Raw genomic sequence first — 24,513 nt, forward strand, 5'->3', positions numbered from 1 at the left:
ATGTGAAAGGCTAATTGTAAACAACAAGGGGCAATTTTTGAAGCATATGACATATTTCCTGTGCTCCTATATCACACTCTACCACAATCTCTATCATCAATTTTTGATATGTTGCGAGGGTCGGATGATCTTCTTTTTGGGTGGCAGATATTCTTGTTAGCATATTAGTACAAGTCTCAGATGTTCTCTATGCTTTGATGCATACTTCACAATATATTTTAGAACAAGTTCTCCTCATTTAATAGGCTAGAAATCTATGTTGGCTCTCCATGTCAAAATCACTTTTTGGTTATGTATGTTTAACCTATCCTCATTTCTTGCAGGTCCATATTTTTGCTTTCCAAAATCATCACATGATAAGGTAGAGACAATTTGTTCTTTCCATGGATCTTTGTATCAACACTCTAAATTTTTCTCCTTCTTCTATAAGCATGTCCTGTCTACATTTTGTGTGCCTTTGGACACAGTTAATTATTTCTTCATAGTCACGAGAGGGATCTCTAGAAAATATTTCAGTTGTGTTTAGAAAACATGGATGGGTGGGTGCAAGAAGTTGGGTCCCAATCTTGCAGAAGTTTGCGAGCAAAAAAATTTGTTGCTAGAAACGAGCGCCCATTTTTTAAGACACAGACACCCATTTAGCTTCGAAGCCCCAACACATTAAAATAAAACGAGTGCCTGTTTAAGATTTGACCACCATAGAGAAAAAGGTGCACGCTTGTTAGAAAACAAGTACACGTTTCTAAAAATGGGCACACGTTTCTTAAAATGCTTCAAATTTCAAAACGGGTACCCATCTTTTGAATTTTAAATAACGAGCACCCATTTCATAAAAGATGGAGTGGGAAACACACTTATGCATCAGTTTTGGCTTCGCGTTAGGGACCAAGCCTATGCTTGGACCTCCAAAAAACTGGCTAAGGCATCGGAATACAAGATTTCTACCTTGTCGTAATTTTTTGAAGGTGTTCCTGATCGTATTTTTTGATGAAACGGAAACCCATTAGAGTTCTCATTGTCCTGATTTAAAAAGTGTAAATTTCATAGTGATATGATTATGCATTATTTATTAATCAAAAGTGGTACCTAAATGTAAAATAGTGAGGTTTAGTAAAACATTAATAACTTTTTTGTTTTTAGGTTTTTTGAAAAATAAATTATATGACATCAATGTACATACAATTATTTTGAAGATAAAAAAAAAAAAAAAAAAAAAAGAAATTTTCATCAAATTATGGTGACCGTACACCATATGTTTTTGAAAATGTAGTTTATAGTCAATTAAAAATTAATAATAATATATATTCAATTAAAAAATAAGAAAAAACATTCTCATCAATATTTGGTGTCTTATGTATCTTTTCCTAGAAGGATTTGTCAAAATTCATTTATTAACGTCAAAATATGGTGGTCATACACGTGTGGTATGGTCCTAAAATAGACATTTTGAAAAAATTGGTTTTAAAAATGTCTATTAAAAAACAATTTCTACTATGTGGATATTCAAATAAATTACATATTTGAAAATTAGACTCTAAGCACTACATTTTCTATTACCGAAGTTTTTTCAGATTCAATCTCTAAGTGCCTCAAATTTTGATATCAATCGACAAAAAATTTGGAGATGCATGAGTACGAAGTGGAGGGCTGAGATCTAAGGCGGAGGTCATTGCTGATGAGTTTGCAATGGTAACAAGAAAATAAGAAATTGTTGTTTGTCATTAGTAAAATAAAATTGCTTGTTACCAAAGTGAGATCAATGATTCTCAAGACGAAAGAAAAAGAAAGTGCAAGTGGGCCTAGAGATTAAAGTCGTGCAGATCTGTTCCAGATATTTCATTCAAAAATCACCAAAGAAAAATAGAGATCATTGTCCTTTTGTGTGTCGAAGTCACCAATTTCAAAGAAAGGAAATGAAGGTGTATGATAAGCTATAGCAATAGCTAGTTAGGGAAAAAAAATAAAACGAAAATGAGACTGTAGATACAAAGCGAAGATTGGTGAAGAGAAGAGATTACCATTTTCATTCAAATGAATAAACAATTCATAGAAATAACATATAATTTTGAATATGAAGAAATAAACAGTCATATAGTGAATCATTATGAATCTAGAGTTGCATTCATATTCAAAGGGATGCATTAAATAGACAAGATAAAATGCATCTACATTGAAATAGCCATATAGGAACTACAATCATATGCATTGTCATTATGCTTCAAGTGTATTGAGTAGCTTTGTTTTCGATAGAGGATGCCAAATATGGACCTACAGAGATGGCTGATCTTCTTTACAAGAAAACCCGACTATAAATTCTTTGGCCAAGGCCATGACATTGAAATAGATGTATAATCTATCTAGCAAAATATTATAAAATCTCAGCTAGACATCTTGTATGCATTCATAGTAGTATGCAAATGACATATTAGTTTGCACCAAGTGTCCTCCATGTTTTTGTATTTCTAGGATACTAGGCTTTCAGAGTAGGGTCTACGGTTCTTCGTGTCAGGAAAAACTCCACGGAAGCAAGTTGCTTCATGGTTGGGTGGTAAAGTTCCTCAACCATGCTCTCATCCCCTTAGCATCGTGGATATGTTTGGAGATGTACTTGTAATTTATTTCCCAATCAATTTATTAAACAATGTAATTTGGCATGATAGGCCTTAATACAATTGTATGTGCTATCCTTGATTAAGCACATGTGTATTTATTGTAATCGAATTATGACTATTAATAAAATTTAAATTTTGATTATATTCTTGCAAGATATATTTATTGTGTTTCATTAAATAGAAATTATTTTTTATTTAATTCATTAATTAGGTAATTAAATGAGGATACTACGTCTTGGTATCAGGGTGAATTTATTAAACACTAGAAATTTCGTCACCATGCTAAATTTTCTCTATGGTGCATGCTGACTTTAGAAAACATGGTGAATACAAGGAATGATGGATCTCCTAGTGGGATGAATGGTGACTCAAATGAGAAGTTGGATTAGATTCTTCAGCTCTTGACTCAACATGAAGAAATAATGGACAATATAGAGATAGAGATTTGAAGAGAAGAAGACATGATGAGGAAGTGGAAGAGTAGTATGAAGATGGAATAGATAATAATAGCAACTAGATCTCAGAAGAGTTAGGGAAAAGTTTGATGGGACAACCATAGAAGATGGAGCTGCGACTTGGATTATAGCCATGGAAAAGTACTTCGAATTGTGAAGCCTGTCAAATGAGACTAAGGAAATTTGGTTGGCTTATCAACTAATCGGAGAAGCAGCTACTTGGTGGGAGAATGAGAAGGTTGGAAGGAGATTGATACTCGAATAAGTGACTTGGGAGCTCTTACTTCAACTATTCAAGAAGTGACGGCTACCCCAACTTTTCTTTGATAACACGACAACCGATGACCGAGTCGACAAAGACAAAGTTTGCTTCCTCGTGAAAAGCAAGAAAGGTATAAAATAAGTCGGCGAGTCAAGGAAGGCAAAAGTCGTTGGCCGTGTTTAGACGTTCTTGAGAATAGGGAAGATAAGGGTTGAATTCGTGACCGTGACTCCCGTATATTCGAATAGGGAAGAAGAATGATCCCTAGCTTTACTCGCACGAAATAAAATTATACTAACACTTGCACTTCAATGAGGTGTAATGGTGTTGTCGTTGATAGTTACATGGGTAATTTATTTAGAGGGTTCCCAGTTCAGAAAAAATGGAAATTGTTTTTGTTAGGATTAATATGAAGATAATTGAATATGATCAATTACATATAATATATTTGATGTTGATCGTTAATAGATCTTTTATATAACTAGTACAATTGAGAAAAACATAACAAATTTTTGTTTATTAACTTCAAGGATATGTAGGTTTGTCTATCCTTTGTCTTGTCCACCAAAATCATCTTTCTTTTTTTTTTTCAAGATGTTGAATAAAAGCTTCATTGTGATCGACATTAAGTTTGTCGACATATGATCATCCACAATGATAGTGATCGATGAATATGTCCATGCATCAATTCCAATTTTCTTTTTTTTTTTCAAGATGTTGAATAAAAGCTTCATTGTGATCGACATTAAGTTTGTCGACATATGATCATCCACAATGATAGTGATCGATGAATATGTCCATGCATCAATTCCAATTTTAAGTATGTTGTTTGGCATGCTACGTTCATCGAACATGATTGTCTAGTCATAATGATACGACTCATTAGTGAGAGCCAAATATATCACATCTTGACTTGATATATTAGTGTTTAAGAATGCTTGTAATTTTTCATTTTTGGAACCTACAATTGTTAGAATTCTGAATAAACCAATGATTAAGTTAGGGTACTATTAGTGAAATCAATGTTTTCAATTATTCTTTGAAGAGATAAGTAGATGTAAATACAAATTTAGTTACCTTTTGTGTACTCATTATTGATTGGATGGTTGCATTCTTTGTAGCATATAGTCTTGATATCGCCTCCTTGGAGATGAGTTTGACATGTGTTGAAGTATATTTCTACAAAAAAAATAAAATTAATACTAAAATTGGTGCTTCATGAATAATTGAGGAAACTATGAGGGAGATAGTGCTAAGAGTTCCATACCTTTGATTTTTTTATAGAGATAGCTATTGTAATTGAGCTTCCTCTTTTTTCCTCATAACTATGTATGGATTGTTTTGCATTTTATAGTATCGCTCAAAGGAGAATGTTGGTTGGATGTGAAGGTTGTTTAATGACTTTATTCTAGATATAGCTATAAATGTTAGTCCTTTTCTTTCTATTTTTCCAATATTGATTGTTGTTTTTTGTAGTGTGAGAACTTGGAATTTGTGTATTCTAATAGCCAATGCCATTGTGAGCGATATCTACCTTCAACTAACTAGTGATAGTGGTATTATTGGTATACTTTTTGGGTCTTCTTGGATCTATTGTGGCTCACAATAATTATCGATCCTTGCTAGAACATACATCAAAATGTCTGGTGGTTTACAACCTAGGCTACAAATGATGTGAATAACTTCACCAAGAACTCCATTTAAAAGTCTCACTTTTGTCCATATGTTGGTTGTGAGCATGATACATTGGCCTTTGCAAAGTAGTACGTGCTTTTCGAGTTGTTCATCATTAGTTGCATTATCTATTTTGCTCCTAATGCTTGTTGTAGTACTTATTGTGATTAGATGGTTTAACAATTTTAGCATTCTTTTGCTGTGCACTCTAACTAAATAATTACTAGAAAATAGGTGCATAGAGTTCTCAAATTGTTCCTTCTCACTTGATGTAAGTTGTTTGTCTATGCACGTCATCAATAGTTACCAATATTTTTCTGTTGCTTTTTGTGAGATTTTGCCAAGATCAAGAGGCAATGGAAAGCATAAATAAGAGAGAACAAAATAGATGATAGAAATAAATTGTATTCTATCAAGATAAAAATACTGATCAACTGGATCATCAATAATTCCATACAATTAATATGAGCTTGCTTATATAGGCAAGGCTATATGGATATGTGAGCACACAAACATGACATGTGGCTCAATAAGAAACAAGGGTAGGTAGGGAATAGGTGTGGGTAGGTAGGAGGAACAATATAATAGTCCACATGAGGTGGATAACCCATTGAATGTGGAGTATAACAATAAGATAAGTCCAAAAAAGGTGGAAATTCTCCTACACACACTATCCCAATGTGGCACAAACACCCAAGTGTCTCATACCCAAATCACTATGAAATGCATTTCCTAAGTAAACTTAAGTAAGGTGTAATAATATCCAAGATGAATAATTATTTACACCAACACGCCTTCTTAAGTGCAACTTGGCGGAATGCACTAAAGTCTACAATGCAACTAAGCAATGCAAGATGGGTCCCGGCTACAAGGCCATGTTAGGTACCCATGTACAAATGCAAATGCATGCAAACCAATGCAATGAAATCTCTCACAAAGCGGGGAAAGAGAGAAAAACCCAATGGGAAAAAACCCTCCCCCAAAAGAGAGATGATGAAAGCACACAATGCTCTCAATGATAAATGAGAAGAACAAAAAATATGTCCCCCACATAAGAGAGAAGAAAGACCATGAAGCCACCCCTCAATTGCGAATCTCCTGCAAGGATGGTCCAAGATGTTGACCAAAATTACCTCCCCATAAGGAAGAAAGAGAGCCAATGTTGCACCAATAATGTCAAAGTGTGACAAAACCAGGTACCATGTCGATGTCGATGAATCATTCGCTGCAACAAAAAAGAAGATTAGGCATGGAGATAACCTACTGTGAGCATCATCTAGATACTCAGAAATAGCAGAAATACCGGTACAATCAAAGTCTCAAGGGAGCCATGCAAAAATGTTTACAATCTAAGTCTCAATTGGAGCCATGCACCAAGTCTCACAAGATATTCCTAATTTACGTGTACAAGAGGATTACATCAAATAGTAAACAATGACAAGATACAAAGAGGTGTGGCACTTTATGATAGTGCAAGTACAACATTGCTCAAGCAAGAGCATATAACATGATAGTGCAAATTTGTAAACATGAAGATGATGCCACCATGAAGCTTGTAGAATACTGTAGAAAAATACGCTTTCGATTGGGATGTGGCCAAGATATATAAAGGAGCAAATCAACCCCCCCCCCCCTCTTGACTGCTGGTTGGAAGCACTGCAAGACAGGTATGAAGTGACAAAAAAAAAGTGTTCCCAATTTGACTTATTAAATGATGTTTGTGTTTTTAAAAGATTTTAAAAATCTAAATAAAAACAATTTATTAAAGCCCATGCAAAAAAACTATTTAAAAAATAAAGAAAAAATTCAAAAAGGCGATGGACATTTTTTTTTTGAAAAAATAAAAAAAAACTTTAATAAAAATTATTAAAGGAAAAAAAACTTCAAGAAAAAGTTTTTTTTTTTGAATTATTAAAAAACTATTTTTAAAAAATAAGAAAAATTAACTTTTTTTTTATTAAAATAATTTTAACATTAAAAAAAAACTCAAAAACAAAAAGAAATAGCCCTGCGGGGACCACTGCAGGTGGCCTGCAGTTACCACAGAGCCTGCGGGCCACAGTACTCTGCGGTACCTTGCGGAGGTGGCCACAGGTACCACCTATGGTACCCGCAGGTGGCCTCCTGCGGGCCCGTAGGGACCCCCTCCCAGAAAAAATTTAAAAACTTAAAAAAATTTATGTAATAAACAAACAAATCGCCCCCTTTTTAAATCTAATTAAATTTAAATTTTTTTTATTTTTTATTTTCCGAAAAAATTAAAAAAAGGGAAAAAATTAAAAAAATATTTTCAGACTTGTCCCTGCAAGTCCGTACGACGGGCTAGGAGGGGAGATTTTTTCATGTCAGGGTAACGGAGGCCGATTTCAATGAATTGACAGTTGATCTTGGGGTTTTTGGGCCTTCTGAGTGCAATGGCGATGACGGATTTGGCAAAAAATGCTCCAAAATTGCAAATTGGTGTCGGGACAAGTCACCACCCTCGACCTTCACATGACTCTATATTTGGTCTCAAATGTCGGATTTGGACGAAATAAAAGGCGATTCTTACTTTCTCGAACCTCCTAAATCTAATGGTAACCTCAGATCTGACCCAACAAGCTTCAATAATAACCTGCAATAGAAAGCTCCAAAATACAAAACCCCAATTTCTCTCAATTGACAAACCAATGACACTCTAATGGCTCTAATACCACATGAGATTTTGCCAAGATCAAGAGGCAATGGAAAGCACAAATAAGAGAGAACAAAATAGATGATAGAAATAAACTGTATTCTATCAAGATGAAAATACTGATCAATTGGATCATCAATCGTTCCATACAATGAATATGAGCCTACTTATATAGGCAAGGCTATATGGATATGCGAGCACACAAACATGACATGTGACTCAATAAGAAACAACAGTAGGTAGGAGGAACAATATAATAGTCCACATGAGGTGGATCACCCACTGAATGTGGAGTGTAACAACAAGATAAAATCCACAAAAGGTGGAAATTCTCCTACACACACTATCCCAATGTGGCACAAACACCCAAGTGTCTCATACCCAAACCACTATGAAATGCATTTCCTAAGTAAACTTAAGTAAGGTGTAATAATATCTAAGGTGAATAATTATTTACACCAACACTTTTGCATCTTGTATATTTTGCAACATTTGATGAAAGTGTGCTTGTGTTGGAGTTTCACTTTGTTGTCGAAACATTGTCTATAACGTAACAACTGATGTAAATTGTTCCCAAAATGTTTTGGAATTTGAATGAGGTGTGTAGATAGGCTTGTCCATCAATAGTGGCAATTGTGAAAGGTCATTGATCAATATTACAAATACTCCACCAAAGCATAGATGTTGTTGGTGGGGAAAGGCCTCACATAGTCTACTAGATCTATTTTTAATAGTAGCTTCAGCTCTATGAAGCTCATCTCATCAATGAGGATGTATCTTATGTGCTTCAACTCTTCTTGGAATGTTGTTAATGCTTGTCCCTACAATGCCTGCATTCTGTGATAGGAATCCTAAGTGTTGGATGTATAGTTGATGCGTGTATATTGAATGCAGAAACTCCTATAGGAGATAGTATGAGCAAATGGCCTTTTGTCATGGTGCCTTGTTTTCAAGTGCATTTCTTGTGCAAGTGATAAAGTAGGATTTTCCTATACTTGTTGTTCCTTGAATGATCATGTGCAATGGTTTAGCTGATGGACATTTGTTGTGGTTTGTAATCATTGTAAATACTAGATTATGTTTTGGTGACAATGTATAACTTGGAATGTTAATTTAGATGGCATGTATTCATCTTGGCTACATGTTTTTTAATGTTTATGAATTGTGTGGCAATTTCATGTAACTGTTTGGGTATTGCAATCTTATCCCATCTATTGTTATTATCAAACTCATGCCTTGCAAAGATCTCAAGTTCATTTAGGCTGACATTGTTTGAAGGACCCATATGTGAAAATAATTTCCATTCATTCATGTCAATAGTGTCCCTTATGTTCATGTCAATATTATTCTCTCCTCCTTCTCCTCCTCCTTCTCCTCCTCCTCCTCCTCCTCCTCCTCCTCCTCCTCCTCCTTCTTCTTCTTCTTCTTCTTCTTCTTCTTCTTCTTCTTCGTGGTGTGTTTGATACATCATATTTAGCTACATTCATTTGCTTCCGATTTAAGATTATTAAATCCTTACTGAGTGCTATATTGTTTTCTATATGCTGTAAAATGTTTGTACAAGAATAACTCACTCAAAAAAAATGTTTCAAAGTGATCTAAGTCCTCCTTTGGGATGTTGTAGAACTTCGAGTAAACATTGACAATGGCTTTTACCTTTATCTCTTTCCATTCACACCCTTTATGACTTGTAGAATAGAAGAGAGATCTTGCAGATTTGAGTAGTGCTATTGTCTCTAGCTCAGGAGGTCATTTAATGTACCTATGTATAAGTAGCTAGATTGAAATTGGATTTCATTTGTTATTCTTGTTATCTGGTGGACCACTCTTCATCCAAAATTCAAAGATGTGAAAGGTTGATTGCAAACAACAAGGGGCAATTTTTGAAGTGTATGATTGCAAACAACAAGGGGCAATTTTTGAAGTATATGACATATTCCCTGTGCTCCTATACCATGCTATACCACAATCTCTATCATTAATTTTTTATATGTTGTGAGGGTTGGATGATCTACTTTTTGGGTTGTAGATATTCTTGTTAGCATATTAGTACAAGTCTCAGATGTTCTCTCTACTTTTGATGCATACTTCGCAATATATTTTAGAACAAGTTCTCATAAGATAATAGGCTTGAAATCTATGTTGGCTCTCCATATCAATATCACTTTTTGGCTCTCCATATATTGGGTTATTTTTGTGTGATGCATCACAAAGGTTCCAAGTGGTGACATACATCTCAAAAAAAATTCTTTCTCTTTCAATTTTTGCACTGCTATTCCAATCAAGTTTATCCATATCTAGTGCATTTTGAAGCCAAAGAAACCCATGTACATGTGCAGTATCTCTATGTTGTCATTCATCTCTATACCAATAGTCTTTTGCACTAAGGATTTTATCGATGACTTCCTCATACAGGATTGTGAATCATTCATGCAAGTATAATGACGTGGTATGGGGATAATTGATTACATTATCTAAGCATTGTTTATTTGAGTGCATTCATACAACCACATCATTTCAAAGTAGTTGTTGTAGATCTGTCCACTTTGTGTCTATTGCACTTAATGTGAAGAATACAGTAGGCAATTCTATTCGATCGATCATGTTTGCTAGGTCAACATGGCACTTGTTCCAATATGGCCTTGTGCCTCTCATGGAGGATCCAAAATGCATGAGCTCCTCAGGTAATTGTGTGACATTAAAAAATGTTTGGTACATGTTGTAGGATACATTGCTCCTTTGCTTTGTTTATAGAAGCGTGCGGTTGTAAGAAGACATTGTTTGAAGGTTCATCATGTTCACCGAGAGTAGGTTGAAAAGAGCTTAGAAGAGATTGTAGAAGATCACATTTATTCCAGTTCATCCTTAATGTTGTTGAAGTGACAATAGAAGATTGTTGTAGTTGTTGAAGCCAAAGCTGTTAGGAAATGCCATCCAAAGCAAAAGGAGGATTCCAATTAAAGTTTAAGGAAAAGTGTTGCCTGAGATGCAACGTGTTTCAATAAAAACCAATCAAAGATTGATTGCCCAATGTAGAAATAGAGAAGATGCGTGAGTACGAAGTGGAGAGATGAAATCTAAGGCCGAGGTTGTTGCAGATGAGTTTGCAACGGTAACAAAAAAAGAAAAAAATGTTGTTTGTCACCAGTAAAAGAAAATTGCTTGTTACCAAAGTGAGATCAATGATTCTGAAGACAAAAGCAAAAGAAAGTGCAGGTGGGCCTAGAGATTAAAGTCGTGCAGATCTGTTCCAGGTATTTCATTAAAAAATCACCAAAGAAAAATGAAGATCATTGTCCTTTTGTATACTGAAGTCACCAATTTCAAAGTAAGGAAAGGAAGGTGTATGATAAGATATATCAATAGCGAGTTAGGGAAAAAAATAAAACGAAAATGAGATTGTAGATACAAAGCGAAGATTGGTGAAGAGAAGAGACTGCCATTTTCATTCAAATAAACAGTCATATAGTGAATCATTATGAATCTAGAGTTGCATTCATATTCAAAGGGATGCATTACATAGACAAGATAAAATGTTTTTGTATTGAAATAGCCATATATCAAGTAAAATCATATGCATTGTCATTATGTTTCAAGTGTATTGAGTAGCTTTATTTTCGATAGAGGGTGCCAAATATGGACCTAGAGAGATGGATGATCTTCTTTACAAGAAAACCCTACTATAAATTCTTTGGCCAAGGCCATGATATTGAAATAGATGTATAATCCACTTAGAAAAATGTTATAAAATCTCTGTTGGACATCTTGTATGCATTCATAGTAGTATGCAAATGACATATTAGGTTGCACCAAGTGTCCTCCATGTTCTTGTATTTCTAGGATACTAGGATTTCAGAGTAGGGTTGATGGTTCTTCATGTCAGGAAGAACTCCATGGAAGCAAGTTGCTTCATGGTTGGGTGGTAAAGTACCTCAACCATGCTCTCATCCCCTTAGCATCGTGGATATGTTTGGAGATGTACTTGTAATTTATTTCCCAATCAATTTATTAAACAATGTAATTTGGCATGATAAGCCTTAATACAATTGTATGTGCTATCCTTGATTAAGCACATCTGTATTTATTGTAATCAAATTATGACTATTAATAAAATTTAAATTTTGATTATATTCTTGCAAGATATATTTATGATGTTTCATTAAATAGATTTTAAAAAAAAATTTAATTCATTAATTAGTTAGTTAAATGAGGATACCACATCTTGGTATCAGAGTGACGATTAAACACTAGAAACTTTGTCACCATGCTGGATTTGCTCTATGGTGCATGCTGACTTTAGAAAACATGGTGAATACAAGGAATGATGGATCTCCTAGTGGGATGAATGGTTACTCAAATGAGAAGTTGGATTAGATTCTTCAGCTCTTGACTCAACATGAAGAAATAATGGATAGTATAGAGAAAGAGCTATGAAGAGAAGAAGAACATGATGAGGAAGTGGAAGAGTAGTATGAAGAGGGAATAGATACTAATAGAAACTAGATCTCAGAAGATTTAGGGAAGGGCATTAAAAATGTCACACCTCTAAAGTTTGATGGGAAAACCATAGAAGATGGAGTTGAGGCTTGGATAATAGCCATGGAAAAGTACTTTGAATTGTGAAGCCTGCCAAATGAGACTTAAGGAAATTTGGTTGGCTTATCAACTAATTGGAGAAGAAGCTATCTGGTGGGACAATGAGAAGGTTGGAAGGAGATTAATACTCGAAGAAGTGTCTTGGGAGCTCTTACTTTAGCTATTCAAGAAGTGATGGCTACCCCAACATTTCTTTGATAAAAGATAACTAAATTTGAAAATTTCACTCAAGGGGGAATGTTGTTATGATTATAAGGTTTTTTAAGGGGTTTGCCCTAGTGTAATTAATAAGAATAAAATATTTCATATGTTATTGGTTATCACTTATAGAATTCAAAAAATAATGGACATGGGGAACATGCACATTACCACCTATAGTGTTTCACTTTCTACTATTGATGTCTGTAGTTATTTAAAGGATTGATAGAACAAATAATAATTTTGATGCCTTACATGATGAAAACAATAATAATGAGTCTATTAGAGCATAGAAATAGAGGTAGAGAGAGAGCGATACATAGAGAGGGCAAGAGAGGAAGATGAAAAGAGATAGATTAATCATCTATAGAGGAAGAGATAAGTTGATATATGGAGATATAGAAAGAGAGATGGATATGGAAGAGATAGAGATAGGGAGATGTCAGTAGAGATGGCATTGGATAGAAAGAGATAGCGAGAGTAAGATAGTTGGAGAGAGAGAGATAGATAAAGGAGGTGATAGGGACAAGTAATAAATAGGTATATGTAGAGGGAGGTAGAGGGAGGGAAATAAATAGAGAGAAGCAAGATTAGTAGAGAGATATAGAAATAAGGAGTGATAGGGATAGAGTGGGAGAGAGAGAGATGGGGATAGAAAGAGGAAAATATATCTAGAGAAAGGTATAACTTGGGAAAGATCTAGATGGGCTGAGAATAGGAGTGGGATAGGTAGACAAGGAAGAGAGAGAGGAGAGATATCAATAGAAGTATAGTAAAGGAACTTAGGGAGAGAAATAGATTGAAAGGGAGATAAAAGGAGAGGGAAGGAGAGCAATATATAACTAAGTAAACAAAAAGAAGGGGAGAGATGTATTGAGAAACATTTTTTCCTAGGTCAACTTGTGTGTTGATGTGCAGAGGATCAAAGACAACTTGAGGCATCCTTCAATAGTGATAAATATAAAAAAATAGTAGTTTCATTAGGAAATAAAATCTAATTTTTTTATTATTTACTAGTTTTTAAATAATTATTTTTTGGGGAGCAAAAAAGTGAAAGAAAAAGACTTGTTATGTAAAAGTTGTGAGAATTTAAAGTTTTAACACTAAAGGATTAACCTTAAATGATTATAATTAATTTTTGGTGTATAATATAAGAAAATTACCTTATCCATTTTATAGGTCTCTAGATCGTCTTCTAATGTGTAAAAAAATCAAAATTTTGATAAGAAACGCAAAAGTTATGTCCATTTTACTAAAACATTCTTTTTAGGCTAAACAAAATGGATGTCTGTTTTGGGAATGGACATCTGTCTTTTAAAACATGGCATCACAATAGTAACACTAAGAAATGAATATCCATTAATAGCGAATATTTGTTACTAACAAATATTCATTTTGGTTGGGTATTTACAAATCAAATTCAAAATTTTCCTAACTCATAGAAAAAGTCAAAGTGAAATTGACGTGTTTGACAAATAAAAAAACACAAATTTTTTCTATTTCCACTTTTTGGCTCCCCACGATCTTACACTACCCATCTATATATATTAATAGAGTAGAGATAACACATAAGAGGAATGGTAGGAAATACTCAATAATATTTTAATCAAAGTCCTTGAAGAGTTTTAAAGGTGTCAAAGCTCTTGATTCCTTTTTGGTTTTAAGGATTATCAAATACAATTTAAGATAATAAACCCTCAAAATCTATAAGCAATGAAGCCAATATTCTTAAGGAAAGTTTCAAGATCGATTAAATTCTAATTGATTTATTATATAATAGACGTCACATCTCTTCAGCATATATGTACAAGAAATGCACATGACATGACGATATTATTAGTGGAATGCAAATTATCATTATACATTTTCATTTTTCTTAGTTAGCTATTATGAATTTTATTCCTACACATTCATTTTAGCTTTGGTCAAGTAGTTGTGAGTGGTTCATAATAAGAGTTGATGTCATTTTCATGAGTATAACTCTCATCCAGTTTTGGGCAATTCAAATTAGCTTTAGATCATTAGTTGGCCTTGCCTTTGCTCTTTCCTATATATACATTTACTCCTCTAGCTTCTTATTTCCATTCATAGTGCCTTCCCCTAAGACTATTATAGCTTTGCCCCTGGTGCCTTTCCTCAGCTGGGAGAGTTGTATCAAACTCTCTTCCCCTAAGACTATTATAGCTTTGTCCCTGTTTCAGGGAAGTTCATTATGTAGGAAAGTTATAAGGGGATTAAGGGTTTTGTGAGCCAGAAATGCAGGTTCCAAGCAAGATTATTTGGTCACGTATGCAAACGGACTCAGACTCAGAACATGCAGCCTTGGTTATGGAGAAACCCTGGACTTGGTCACTGTTACCGTCTTCACAATTTCGGTTATGTAACACGCCACATTTTAGACAGTGGACACGGAATGTATAGAGGAACTTATCTTATTTGACTTAATTGTTGTCCATCATCATTGTAATTACCAAGCTAAAATTTAATAAATAAGTCGAAGTTGTTTGGCTCCCTTTTGTCTCTTAATGGGTGATCACACTTTTAGTTCCTTTTCTATAATGTGAATGAATTAATTTGGAGTATTCAATTTTAGTTCTTTAAAAGAGAAAATAGTTGTTAAATTACATTTTAATTTACTAGCATTGATATAAGAAGTAATTGTTAAGAATTGAGAAGCATGCATTATCTTCAAAATTTTAAGGGTGTAATTCTAGCCTTGTTTTTATGTATTTTATGTTTAAGAGATTTGACCTTTGTGGAATGATATACTTAAGGAATTTTTCATCATCCTCATCAATTGTATTCTACTAATTTAAATAGTTTCTTTTCTCATATGACTAATAGTTCTATATTGTTTTAAAATTTTTAAAGATTAATTTTGAAGGTTGTAAGAGGTCTCCTATTAGAATATAAAATTGTTATATAACATGTGCTAGAGATGAATAAAAAAGCTAATCCTTAAATTGTCCAAATGTGTTTCAAGGTGAGGGTGCTCTGCATGCAATAGATTGGTTTGGGTGGTATTTAAAATCTTGGAATCTACTCTATATATGCAACAAATGGTTACATAGAAAGGAAAGAGATGTGGCATTGGATGTGGGAGATGGAAGACTTACCATGGCTGGTTGGAGGTGACTTCAATATGGTGGAGTGTCAGAGAGATAAATTCGGAGGTACTAGGGTGGATTGGAAAGGAGAGGAAAGATTTTTTTGGAAAAGAATGGTTGGCAAACTTGGTCTTGTAGACCCTCTTGCAAAGTGTCCCAGAGAGATTCAGAATATTTGGTTTACTTGGTGTAATTATTAGAAAGGCAATAAGAGAATATACTGCAAGTTGGACAGATTCTATTTTAATAAGGATTTTTTCAAGGTTGTCAAAAGCCACGATAGATCTCTAGTGAAAGCTACTCCCTATACCCTCTCATACCACCACCCTATCTAGGCCCTATTTCAACCTCCCACATAGGAGAAATTTTCTCTCAGAGAATTTTTCGCTTAACTCCATCTTGCTAGAAGAAGAGGACGTTATTCAAGCTGTGATCTTAACCAGTCAATTCAATAAGCATATCAATTAATGCAATAGCCCCATCCTCAAATGGGATCAAATCATTCAAAGTTGGAAAAACCTCTTTCAGACAATTGGTAAGAAACTGGCTAAAGATGCCAGGAGGGAGGAGGCCATTGCCCATCATGCCCTATAAAGGGCAGAGGGGGTTGTCTAGATGGAGCCACATAATTTGGAGGCACAACAAGCTATCAATTTGGCTAAAAAATCTTTGAGAAGAGTTCAGAACAAGAGGATCCAAGGGGCTAAAACCAAAGCTAGAATTAATTGGGTTGACCAAGGTTACAAAGGTTCTAAATACTTCTTCCAAATTCTCAAAGTCAAAGAGGTTAGAATTGGTATTGTTAGTATATGTGAGGAGGGCACTATATTGACTGAACATGACATGATTCTGAAGGCCTTTGCTAGATATTACAAACATATTTTTTCTTTAGAAGATAATCCCAGACAAAAAGCTAGAGCTAGGGACTATATTAAGAGCATCATCCCCAAGAGAGTCAATGAAGAAGATGCTGATAGTATGGACAAGGGAATATCCTTGAATGAGGTTAAGGAGGCTATCCAATCCCTTAGCAATGGGAAGGCCCCGGGTCTAGATGGATTGACTATAGAATTTTATAAATCATGCTTGTATTAGATTGTGATAGACTTGTTGAAAGTATATCAGGAGGCTATCTACAAAGGATCACTAGGAAAAGAGATTAATAAAGGGCTCATGAAACTAATTCCTAAGGATGGATACAAGACTCAGATTAAGAACTGGAGACCAATAACTCTTTTGAATGTTTCTTATAAAATTCTAGCCAAAAGACTTGAAGATATTTTACCTAAGGTAGTCATCCCCTCCCAAACTAGTTTTGTTAAGGGCAGATATATTCTAGAGAATCTCCTATCTTGCTGGGAATCTATGCAGTGGGCCAAGGAATCTAACCAAGATACTACTCTGTTTCTCTTGGACTTTGAGAAGGCATATGATAAAATTGAATTCAAAGATTTGTAGATATGATGATGGAAAGTTTTGGTTTCCCGAGGAAGTTCTGCAACATGGTTAAAGTGCCGATGAAAGATGGTAATGTCTATGTGGAAGTTAATGGTAAGAAATCTATTTTTTTATCTCTCCTACTCTATAAGGCATGGGTAACCCCTTGGACCGACCCTATTTGTCATCCTAGCAAATGCCCTATACTATTTGATGAGGGATAGGAGGTTATCTAATGAGGTTCAATGGCTCACTCTTCCTAATGGTTATAATATATACAATATCCAATATACTAATGACACAGCCATCCTCACTAAACTAGATCAAATTAATATGGAATCCCTTATGAAGAAACTAAATACCTTCTAAGAAACATCTATAAGAAAAGTTTCATTACCAAAATCAATCCTTCTTGGCTGGAATGCTCATCCTCCTCAATGGTGTAGAAAATACTCTATCTCATGTGGTGGCCCTAATCATCTTGTGAGGTGTTTAGGGATTTTGTTTGTCATTGAACTGAATCTCGAAGCAATGTGGGAATGGAATAGGGAGAAGATATATACGAAGCTGTGCAGGTGGAATAAACATTACCTCTCTCTGGCAGGGAGAATTCAGGTCTACCAATAGGTTCTCTCTTCCTTCAATATTTACTTCACCTGTTCTTGGCTTTTCAACAATTACCAATTTTGGTACTTGCAAAAAAAAATCAGAAATTTCTTATGGTCGAATGCTAAAGGAGGGAAAAATAAACATGCAATTAAGTGACAGTGGTGTGTCATTAGCAAGGAATTGGGGGGGCCAAGTCTTAAGCACCTTAGGTGGCAAGGCATCTCTTTGGCCTCAAAGTGGAATTTTAAATCCCTTAAGGGGGAAGAACCCTAGAAATTTCTTGTCAGACACAATCTTATTCAGTCCATACCTAAGAAAGGCTCGCCATTGAGAGGTCTACCTCTTTCTGACATTGTGGTAGGACACTTTGACATTAGGCCAGTAGGATCCATAGTCTTTGGAACTATATGGAAGGCATTGGAGATTGTGAGGAAGTATATCTCTATTAGTGATCTTTGTGGCATGAATGGAGAGATAAGTGAGGAGTTCTCAATCTGGTGGAACCTGCAATATAAGGATTAAAATATTGCTTTGGTACAAGGGTGTTCTACGAAAATATGGGCAGCTAAGGGCATTATCACTATGGCAGACATTCTTGAGAATGAACAACTTGTGAGTTGGCAGGTGCTTGCTGATAGATTCAATATCCCCCCTCTCACCATAAAACTTATTCTATCTTGAAAGAGACATGCTCCCCCCTGAACCTCCCCAAGCCTTGTACCCTGAATACTTCGAGATTCCTTTTGTATAAATGCCTTGATGGCTGCTACTTGCATAATGTCAAAGTGAATGTTGTTTACTCCGCCCTTACCAATGAAGGTTCCATCCTTTCTCATGTCGAGTCTTGCTGGGGTCTGGGTCTTGATTCTAAGCATGGCAAAAGGTCTTTTTTAATCTTTAGAAAAGGCCAAATGAACCTAAAAAGAAAACTTTATGTTTGTTGTTTCTACTGCATAAGCTTCCTATTAGGAAACAAGAAGGGGACATTACTATTTGCTCTTGCTACAAACTTCCTGAAATTATTACTCACATTTTTTTATTGCCTTTTTGCAAGAGAAGTGTGGAATCTTTTTGGCATCTCCCTGGGTTCTAATGTTATGGTTTCAAAGGTTGTTATGGGTAGTTTCCAAAGCCTCTCTAAAATTGCTAACTTGTTTTGGTCTATCTTTTTTCTTGAAATTTTATGGCTAATTTGGACTTTAAGGAATGATCATCTTTTCAATGGAAGAGATAGATTCCTTACTGAGTCTCTGAGGAGACTCATTGTTTATAAAACTGACTTGTAGGTTATAGTGACTATGAGGCCGGCCAAGAGGAAATTTGACAAATTTCTGCAGGACAGACATGCTCACATCTTCACATGGGAAGTGTCACATGGCTTCTCATGGATTGAAACCATTGAGGTTAGATCTCCCTATGAAGAAGGGCTATCCAATTTCATCAAAGAGTTGCGGACCCAGGACTGACATTTCCATGCTCCAGAGGTATGTGTTACTGCTCCATTGCTTCACCCCTATGTTGATCCCATCTTGTGGGGCCAAGAGTCTAGATGGGATGAGGGTCCATTCAGATGGATTTGCTAGATAGAGGTTGTAGGAAACTCTTCATCTCCCATGGGGGAGGTCATATACTGATGATGGATATGTTTTACTTGATTGTTCGAGGGATATTTGATTTGTATAAGGTAAACTTCAATCCTTTATGTATATGTTGTAATCACTATGATATTCAGGGGTTGACTCTTTTTTGTATATGTTGTAATTATTACGAGCTAGCCGGATCTAGATACTCTTAATTTTTTTTATTCCTAGATGTAATAGCTATTCTCCTTATATTTAACAAAAAAAAAAGTTAATAAAATTAAAAAATAAACAATTTAGAACTTGAATTCGTTGGTTTGAAAAATAAACAACTTAAAATTTGAAATGTTTAGTTTAGATTGAAGAAGACGGGAACAAAAATGATATCTAAACAAAACCTTATCTCATAGGGCAACTCAACAAGAGGGACCTAGAGTGGTGCCTTATTTGATTGATACCTAAATACCACACTCAGAGAAATATCAAAGGTAAACTACAAAATGCCACTCTTTAAAATAGTGGAAATTCACAAATGCCCCTTTATATTTTCTATGTATGATGCTAAACCTTGACAATAAAATGTCAAATTAGCATGCATAAAATGTCAATATTTTCACACATTCTTTTACTATGACTGTGTAATGTCCCTTATTTTATATCTTATGAAATAGGAGCTTTTATCTTGCAAAGATCAATTGCAAGAGACTTCCTTCCTTCAAATCTCAAATATTATTAAGAAATATGTTTCATGATGACACTTGAATGTGCAATTGATAAGATTTATGTGTTAGTCATACTATTTTTCATTAAATGATATAGATATATCAAATGTTGAAGACTACTATAGCTGTTATAATAGATACATTTATTGCAAGATGAGTGTATGGTGTTAATATTGCTTGTAAAAGTATGTTGTTGTCTTGGATATTAATATATATATTTCTGCAATAATCTACAAAGATGTTGTGTCTTATCTATGTCATATGTGCTTGCGATAATGGTGTTTAATATAAAATGACTTTTTATTCCTAACCCCATACATCCCCTGAGGCTTATTCCCATTCCCTTCTTATACCTTGCCAATGGATAAGTTGCGTTCAAGAGACATGTCCATTGTTTCTGGTTTGAGAAGTTCAAGAACTTTTAGTTTGCCCTGTTTCTGGTTTTGTTTCCTCCTAGTTTTTCTTCTGGAGTATAGTTGTCTGAATTGTTTGAGCTACAAAACGGGAGGTGAAAAGAATAGGTTTGAACCCCCAACCTATGATAACTGGGAGAAGGATAAGGAGGTTTGGAAGGAAATCTCTAATGGTGGGATGGTGCCATTTTTAGAGAGACTGCATGGTCATTTTGCTTTGGTTAATGAAAGCTTTGTCAAAGGATGGAATAAGGGTGTGTTGGCTGCTTATGGTGTGGAGTTTCAAATTAACAAAACCCTGGTTGCCATTGTTACTAGACTTGATATGAAAGGCAAGAAATTTTAAAGAGACATGAAGTCGAGTGAGGAGGCCATTGCTGCTTTTTTTGATAAGGAAAAGGAACCATAGAGGATTTTGAAAATGACAGATAGTGGCTACAATAGGAAAGAGTTAAACTCCCTCTAGGTTGATATGGCAAAATTCATCATGAGGTACATCACCCTTGATGGTAGATATGCTACTATTTTCTCATATCATTTTACTATCTTAAATCATTTTAGGCATGGTAAAATTATCTCCATCCCCTTCTACTTGGTTTCGTCCTTGGAGAATAGTTTAGCTAAACATTTTGAAAACTAGGATAACCCTGTGCTTCTTGAAGGGCTTATCGTGTTAGTCATGGAATATGCCAAAGCTCATGAAGTGAAACCCTCCCCTAAGGATAAAACCCACATTTCTTCCTCTAACTTTGATGTGCAGTTTGTTTCTAACATGGACATGGAAGAGGATGATAGTGGTACTACCATGGATTGGCGTGACATTAAGGATTCAAAGGACCCTAAGTATAGATCAAAGAAATAAGGGGACTCTATGATGACCTTAGGAACTAACAATAGTAAGAAAACCAATCCTCCAAGATGGGCAGTAAGTAAATTCAAATCTAGTAGCCATAAAATGCAAGAAGTGGAGGCCCCCATCAAAAATAAAACAAAATTAATCAAGTCAAGTGGATCCAAAGATATGAACCGTGAGATTAGGTTGGACATCCCCATCAATGTGGATAATAAGAAACAGGGCAATGTGAATAAGGAGAATGAAGGTGAGAAAAAGGATGAGAAGGTTCTGGAAAACCTATTTCTGGAGGTCACTAGAAGTCAGGAAAATTGCTGGAAGTGGGTGGATAAGGAAATTGGATCCCTAAAAGATGGGATTAAGGGAATTATTGAAACTTTCATGGATTGCCATGGGCCCAGTAAAAATTAGAAGATCATGAGCATGATCCAGAAGATATCTCAAGATGTTGAAACTATGAAGATCTTCCATGAGCACAAAATTGGTAAGTTGGAAGATTATGTGAATGATATCAAGTAAAGCTTGAATAATCTGGTGGAAATCAATAGGGAGGCGATGAATAATAGTGCTGATGGTTTGGAGAAAATCAATTCCATGATGACTGACTATAGAACCAAACCTATTGCTAGTGATCCTCCCATGGGTAAAATACATAAAAAGAATACTTTGGAGGGTTGCCAGAGTGTTGCTGGAGGGAATAGTAGTTCAGGCCCCTGCACTAGGACTAGGAGCTAGAGCCAAGACTAGGGAACCTCTAGATTCATCATGGAGGATTTGGATAAAATCAACAAGAAGATTATTTAGAAGAATACTGAATTGGTGCACTCTCCTAGTTGGTGCTTTGTCCCATTTTCTTTTTGGCTTTGTTAGTTTTTGGCATTTGGTTAGTGTGGGGTGTTTGCTCTGTTTCACTTTGGTTTAATGTCTTTTTGGCTATTGGCCTTGGTCTATAAAACTTTGGGTTTCAGGTCCTTGTAAAACCTGTTTATCTCTATCAAAAACATTATTGTAACATTCTCACTACTTAAAAAAATTTTAAATCATAAATTAATTTCCCATTTTCATATCAACCAAAATGAAAGTTAATAACATCAATTTTTTTCTTAAATTCATCCAAACATGAATTACAACATAATTTGCGTGTGCGTATTGTAGGTATAACACAACATACATACCCTTATCATGCCATTTTGCATCAATACACATAAAAATGTTCTTACATAAATATCAATATTCACCACTATACACCTTCACGATGTCGAGGGATGAGAGCATGGCTAGGGAACTTTTCTGCCCAACCACGAAGCAACTTTCTTCCTCAAATTCCTTCCTACCCAAAGAACTACGAAACGGTCATGGATTTACTAGAAACTTCTAAAACAATAACAGGGAGGAACACTCAGTGCAACTTGATTTAACATGTGCATATAATCTAACATGAAAATGAAACCTCTGATATTAGGATGTGGCATATACATATACATATACATATACATATGCATATGCATATACATGTATGTAAGCACATATAATTTGCTAATTAGAAAACATATATTTTAATGTCATGGCTTTGGCCAAAGCATTTAGTAAAATGTATTTTCTTGAAAAAAGAATCAACCATCTCTGTAATTCCACATTCAACACCCTATCCCCAAAACAAGGCCAATCATACACGAAAGATACTGAGAAAGTATCCTAATGCACTTTTCATTTGTCTATTATAATTCTCTACAGGACTATACCATATGCATTATACACTAGTTTTCTACATGATTCTTTATTACATTATGCAATCTAATGATATGTTGTTCTAAATGACTATTTTACATATGCAATATTAAGGTCTATATGCTAGATTTATACTATTTATTTTCATGGCTATTTGTAAAAGAAAATATTCAATTGAATTTCATTTCTATATTATTGTTTCTAAATGCAACATACAGTTGTGACACATTCATGTTTATAGAAATAATAGTAAAGTATTTGAAGAAAAGGTATGACATATGTATGCATACTATGTATATAATGCACAAACATTCTTTAAGAATAATAAAATAATAATATTAAAAGAATATATATATATATATACATATATATATAGATATATATATATATATATACATATATATATAGATATATATATATATATGTGTGTGTGTGTGTGTGTGTGTGTGTGTGTGTGTGTGTGTGTGTGTGTGTGTGTGTGTGTGTGTGTGTGTGTGTGTGTGTGTGTCTATGTATATGTCTATATGTATATATGTATATATGCATATGTATATATGTATGTGTATATATATGTATATGTATATGTATATGTGTATATGTATATGTATATGTATATGAGTATATATATGTATGTATATATGTATATATATGTATATATGTATATATATATAAATGTATATATGTATGTATGTATGTTACATACATACATACATATAATGTGCATATGTTCTTTAAGAATCCTCAACATGATATTTTAGAGAATAAAATTAGACAATCACATAGTACAAGTTATATCGAATGTAACAGATAGTTTGGAAAAGATTAATACAAATTATTGCTGTGTTTCTGATCTTAATTTCCATGTTGTTATTGACAGTATTAGTGTTTTTTTATTTCAGAGTTTTTTATTCCATTTCACTTGACAACGAAAGAGATATAGGTTTTTTGTTATTAGGACTAGCTAAATTTCCATTTACAATGACATGTGAATCATTTTTCGGTTTGATCTCCTATGTTATGAGTTTGTATAATATTCAGAAAATGTTCTTATACAGATAATCAAATTGTTGATGATTATTCCAGGTTCCAATTTCATTGATTCTAATATCATTAATTCATATTGAAGAAAATTAGTTGTAAGCTACCAATTGATATGTTCCGATTAAAAACTATGTTCTCTAATTTGAATGATGTATCTAGAGGTTTTCATTTCTAAATATCATCTAGCTCACTATATTTTCGTCTCTATAATTAAATCTACATTTTCCTTCCATAAAGGACTGTTATGAGAAAAATATACATCTAATAAAAAGATTCATACTAGAAATTGTTATAAATTTAAAGACTGATATGCGTGATAACAGTAGCAATATAAATCAATACCAGAAATAAAATAGATAGAAAAAAAAATAATGGATAGTACACAGAGATTTACATGGAAAACCGCCAATGTGGAGGAAAACCCATGGGGCAAGGATCAATAGATTTTTATTACAACAAAAAATTACATCAAACTCCAGGATCATCAGTTGCCTCTTTCAACTTGATTACATTCTTCTTCACTTGAAAAGGAGCACATTGGGCATATTTACA

Source organism: Cryptomeria japonica, chromosome 1 (genome assembly GCF_030272615.1).
Source record: "Cryptomeria japonica chromosome 1, Sugi_1.0, whole genome shotgun sequence".
NCBI classification, from domain to species: domain Eukaryota; kingdom Viridiplantae; phylum Streptophyta; class Pinopsida; order Cupressales; family Cupressaceae; genus Cryptomeria; species Cryptomeria japonica.